Here is a 6,000-nt window from a genome sequence, read left to right as displayed (position 1 = left end):
AGAAATAAATATTTTCAGCAAGTATATGGAGTCTACATTGTCAACAAGGAAGCTACCAAGGGGATAATGGTGTCTCAAGATATGGTATGGTTGTTGCAAGTTCCATTTCAATTTATTGGTTTTGCAAATGCTGTTTTGGTGCTCTTCTTGGTTGGGCACATGGAGAGTGCTTCACGGGAGGCACTATTGCTGCAAGAAATTTGATGGAATATGCTCAAGGTGGTTGAGCATTCATTTGGGTGCTTTCATGTGAAAGAAAGCACATTTCGGTGCACAAATGGGTGTGCATTGGAAGCTTGGACAACAAGCTTGTAAAAAGAGAGTGGAGACTCTCTAATTAGTAATGGTGAAGGCCATAGTGGCCTTAAGAGCCTTGACACAAAGGCTATTGGAGCTTGACTCTCAACTAAGGAGAAGATCAAGAAGTTTGTAACCAGATTTCGAGCAGAAACAGTTCTCTACTAGAACTTCCAGAAAACTACCAAAAATACCCTGCAGTGATAAAACGGGACTCGTAACACGCTCAAAACGTGAATCTGTTTGAAAAAATGACGTCCAATATAAAACAAAATACTTGCCTTGTAGCTTCGCTCCCGCAAAGATAGCTCCTCAATCGGAGATGTGTAGCTCCCAAAGCTACTGAGGAGACTGCCACTCCTGCAGATATAAAGGCATTCAAGGATTGGAATTAAGGTGCAAGAAAAGTCATGTACTAGCTTTCAATAATTAGTGTCACAGACACTATGATAGGACACATACAGGAGGCAAACACTCTAGTAGTTGCATGGCAGAATCTGGTTCAGATGTTCCATACTAACTTAAAGGCAAGGAAGTTGCAGTTAAAGCAAGAGTTGCATACTTTGGGAAAAGAAAAGCATGTCCATCAATGAATATGCCTTAAAGATCAAGGGAATTGTTGAATCCCTTGGGTCTATCAATGTATCAGTGGAGGATGATGATTTGGTGAGTGTATGTCTGAATGGGCTTGGCAAAGAGTACAAGCTGTTCAAGACCTCCATTTCAGTTAGGGAGAATATTCCCAACTTTAGGGACTTGATATCTATGCTGATCATAGAAGAAAAGGTTTTAGGTAAGGATTCTTCTTCACAAACCAAGAACACATCAGAACATGCCTTTTACTCTAATTCAGGTAGAGGTAGAGGCTGTGGTCGAGGCCAAGGTGGTGTGGCCGATAAGGAAATGAGAATTCTGGACAACAACAGTCTAATGATTCACAGTAGCAATCATACACAGGTGGAAGAGGCTAGTCTAGAGGCATGGGGAGTCCTCGAGCAATGGATCCAATGTTAGCCCATGGCCACGTAGGTTGAGGGAATGATGCAGGTACACATGTATCATGGAAAGGAAAGGAAAAGGTAGATCAATCTTTTGTGCCTGATATGTCAGCAGGTCACTCATATGTGGATGGTGACTCTAGTGGCTCTCTGAGAGGAGAGCCTTGATGAGGAGCTTGGCATTCTGTCTATGGTTACTCCCGGTGTAAGGAGAACCAGGGCTGTTTTGAGGACACTTGGCAGTGATGCACGTGTATGCAGGTCTACGAGGGCTAGATACCCTATTAACAGGTTGAGATATGATGGATATACAGCCCATCATTATGCTTACATGGTAAAAGCAATACAGGAGGTTGAGCCCACTTGCTTTGAGCATGCAATTGGAAATAAGAAATGGGAAGATGCCATGGATGAGTAGATGGCAGCATTGGATGCAAATGCAACATGGGAGTTAGTGTCTTTGCCTAAGGACAAGAAGGCAATTGGATGTAAGCGGGTGTATAAAATCAAGTACATTGCTGATGGGGAAGAGCGCTCTAGACGCCGTGAATTTGATCGCAGAGGTGGCTCAGGACACGGAAGTGAGTTCTAGCGTGATGGTGCAGGTCGCAAAAACTGGATGCTGAGCTGGACCAGAATGCTATGCAAGAGATTGTGGAAGCAAGTGCGACCTTGGAGGAGGAAGCTCACAGCTACTCGGAGTGCACGAGAGAAGAAGCTCGAACTAGAGAAGAAAAATACAGCTATTTATAGAGATGAACTGCTCAGTTGGAAGACAGAGAGCACGATCAGACCTACGAGAGATCCACGAACAGGATGAGCTCACAGCCCGTGACTTGTGGAGATTGTGAAGAAGGAGACGACGACGGATTACTCCTTATTTTGTGGCTCAAATCCATAAGGGTCACAACCTTAGCCTCTATTTTTGTGGTGCATATTCTTCTTGCATTTTCTGCCCATAGTATGGTTAAACATGCAAAATATAATTGTATCTCCCTTAGGCCCTGAAACATTGAGCAAATATTGGCTTCAGCCATGGATGATTTTTTGCATTAGGTCCGCTGCCTGGCTTTGGCCAAAAGACTTTGTAATTTTTTATTCTCACCCAAAATTGATGATGGGTAACCATACTCGGGCATGCATGCTCAAAATGAGAAATTTTGGTAATCACCCACATTGGTATGAGGGTTGCCCTACCAAAGCTCACCGGGAAGCTCAAAATGGTTGCTATGATGTATGCATGAGTGATGCATGTGTGAGGTGCATGCGCATGGGTTGGTTCCCACCCAAACTTCTATGTTCAAAAAATTGGACTCAGTGGTTCCGCTGTGAGTGCGAGTCGTCTCAAAATTGGACTCAGCGGTCCCGCTGTGAGCGAGTCGTCTCAAAATGGACTTGGTGTCTAAGATGGTAGACACGCGCACACATGTTTGTTTGATGGGCACTCCAATGTATCATTGAGGGAGTGTTGAGAGGTAGTGATTGCAGTTGTGCAATGCTACATTGATATGGGTGATGGGTGAGTTGTGGAACACCCCAATTAAGAGGGGGTGTTAAGAGATGTAATCGCGGTGATGTGTGTATGTGGAAAAACACCCTAGAGGTGCAAGAATGCCGCATGTAATATTGAATGGTGTGTGAGTGTTGACCAAAAGAGTGGAAAAGGAGTTGCCACACATGGATGATGATGTGTAAAGTGGGATAAGGCTAGAAAGCCTATATCATTGTATGGTTCATTGTGAATGCAATAGTGCAATAGAATTGCGTGTTGAGTGTGCAATCTCTCTCTCTCTCTCTCTCTCTCTCTCTTATGGAGTTCTTAGTGTGGTTTAATCCACCTTAATTATGTTGCTTAATCTATGTCTATCACCATGATCAATCCCATTTTAGGATTGTTAAACAAACATCACACCTTTCTAGCTTGCATTCGGGCTTGACAAAGTCATGCCAATGGAACACTTGGTTCCAAGTCTTTGAATTGCAGCTAGACATAACCTCTCACAGAGAGGTTAGTTGCCTTAGAGTAGCTTAGTGAGTAAAGACTGTGATCAACTTACAAAATCTGCTTATGGATTGATAGTTGAAAAACTAAGGTGCAAGCAATTGTTTGATGACTAACTCAAGGATAAGATGGAGGTAGGACACATGGTGCTAATGTACATTGTCACTCAATAACACCAAATGAAAACCTAAGTACAAAGGCTAAGGTCCATACCAAGTGACAAAGATTGCTCCTCAAGGCATAGTAAAGATAGATAAGCTGGATGAGATGGAATGTAACTTCAATGGTAGCAAGTTGAAACACCACTATGGATCTCTCACCTAGCAAATGCTCTTCAAAATTCACAAGTAAAAAGAGGAGAAGTGAGAGGCTCTGCCAACAAAAAAATGGAGGGCATGCATCAAGGCAATGGGTGGCTACGCTGCCCGACAAAAAAAGGCTTAAAGAGGTTGTAGACCCCCAAACATATAGATCTTTGTACATGTAATTGATCTCCATGATGTGGTTGAGAGAGAAACATCCATGGAACTTGCTCGCCCTTAAGCTAGAGTTCCCCCCCGCCCCCCCAAGAAGACCATCTAATGGCAATGTGGCCAGTCTTGATTGACACTAGGGCTACACAAAATGTTTTATCTTGGGAGACTTGGACCTTGTTAGGCCATCCACCCCTCATACCTTCCACCTACGAACTCTCTCTTACTGTAATAAATAACTCCCAACTTTTGAAGACATGAATATAATTCTCTCTCTCTCTCTCTCTCTCTCTCTCTCTCTCTCAAATTTGTTCTTGTATTAAATTCCTCTTTCTTACTATGTGTGCAAAGTTAAACAATATAATCTACCTCGTTTGTGCATACTAAAGACAACTCTCTATTTTTCTATCATAGGGCTTCTCTATTTCAAAAATGACGACGACAAAAACCTTAGAAGCTCGCAAGCAAGAAATTTCAAGTTTGGAGATCTCTCTGTTTGTTGATTCAAAGCAAGATCTTTCAATTTCTTAAACATTAGGTTTTTGCCAACTTGAAAATTGACCACCTCTTACACAATGCTAGTGGAGAAAATCAACTACGTGGAAGAGCTAGGAATTTTCCCTCTAGCCTCTTCAAGTTTTCCCCAAGCTTTTAACTAATTAGGAAGCCAAAAGCTAGGAATTTATCCCCTGGACCCTTGTTACACAAGATTTAAACTCTTAAACAACATCATTAAATTGATGATTTGAGTGGAAATTGATTTCTTAGAGTCTATACTTTAATACCATGCTTGATAGAGCCTATACTTCAATATTGTGGTTGATAGAGCCTATGATTCTATGCTTTGATATACTATGTTTGAAATTTAGAAAATTTAAACATTAAGTATTTGATTTTTCTTAATACCACCATGAAAAGAACACACATATATCATTTAAGCATGGAAACCATACTCAAATAAAACCTTTGTATTGATGCTTACATGCTTTATAGACTTAGAAATGCATTCTCACCTTTTCAATTATATACTGAAATATAATGTTTGTGCATTGATGCTTACAGAAAGAACATACATATATCATTTAAGCATGGAAACGATACTCAAATAAAACCTTTTTATTGATGTTTACATGCTTTTTCAAAATTAGAAATTTATCTCACGTTTCCACAACATCTCCATCTCTCTATGATTTCTCGTATTGACTCCATATGACTAGTATCTTCTACCTAATTAACCATAAATTATATCCTTAAACATCTCAATCAGCCCATGGGGTCAAGACCTTATGGTGCTTACATCATTGCTGACATGTTAATCCCATTTTGGATTAACAAATATGCTCTTCCAGTTGAGGACATTAATAAGTGTCATGCAAAGGCACTATAAAAGTTGTACATTATGAGATGTTGGCCACTCAAGGCCTTAGGTAGTAAGTTTTGGGCGCCTAAGTGTGAATAAGGGCCAATTGTATATAAGGCATTTTCTCAAATGAATGGACACAATCCCCCTTTATGCTATGAGAGTTCTTGCTTTTGTATTGAAAGAGAGATTGAGAGAGAATACTCTAGCAGATGTGCCTTCTCTATACTTGTATGCTTGTATGGAGAAGTGAGAGAGAGTGATTGCCTTGTGTGGTGGTGTGAGTGACTACGGTGATAGCGTGGAGGTGAAGCTTGGAGGATTGGAGCTTCTCAAGTGAGCTTGGAGACCTCAAGAAGGGACATGAGCTCGAAGCATTAGTAAGTGCCCTACAACCGTTGTGTCCTATTACTTCTTCAAAAGGTGAATGCATTGAGTTCCTTCTTGGAGGTGTGGTAACCCATAACAATTTTGGTGCCGCTGTTGCGGAAACACCTTTGTTTCTTCCATTCTCTTTGAGTTTTAGCTCCCATTACATAAGTTTCATCATTGCCTTTGCATTCTGGTAGTGCATTGTGTATGGAATGATCGAATAAGGTTTGAGTGGAAGTGAAAGTTTGTGAGAAATTGGCTGCTTTTATTGTGTGGGTGTGTATTGGAGTGACCTTAGAGGAAAGCTCCACTGTTTTTTCCTTCAATTTTGATGTCTGTATCACTAAATCGTGAACGAGAAGGGTGATACTCTATTTTTGTTTCTTTGAAAAAAATCCACAAAAATCATCAAAATAAGGAGCCATTGGTTGTGTTTTGAACTGACATTACATTCTTTATGCCTAGCACAATCATTTTGGAAGCATTTGAATAGGTAAT

The sequence above is a fragment of the Cibotium barometz genome, chromosome 11 (assembly GCF_041138505.1).
Source record: "Cibotium barometz isolate CiBa-2024 chromosome 11, ASM4113850v1, whole genome shotgun sequence".
Taxonomy (NCBI): domain Eukaryota; kingdom Viridiplantae; phylum Streptophyta; class Polypodiopsida; order Cyatheales; family Cibotiaceae; genus Cibotium; species Cibotium barometz.
This window is presented reverse-complemented; position numbering follows the sequence as displayed.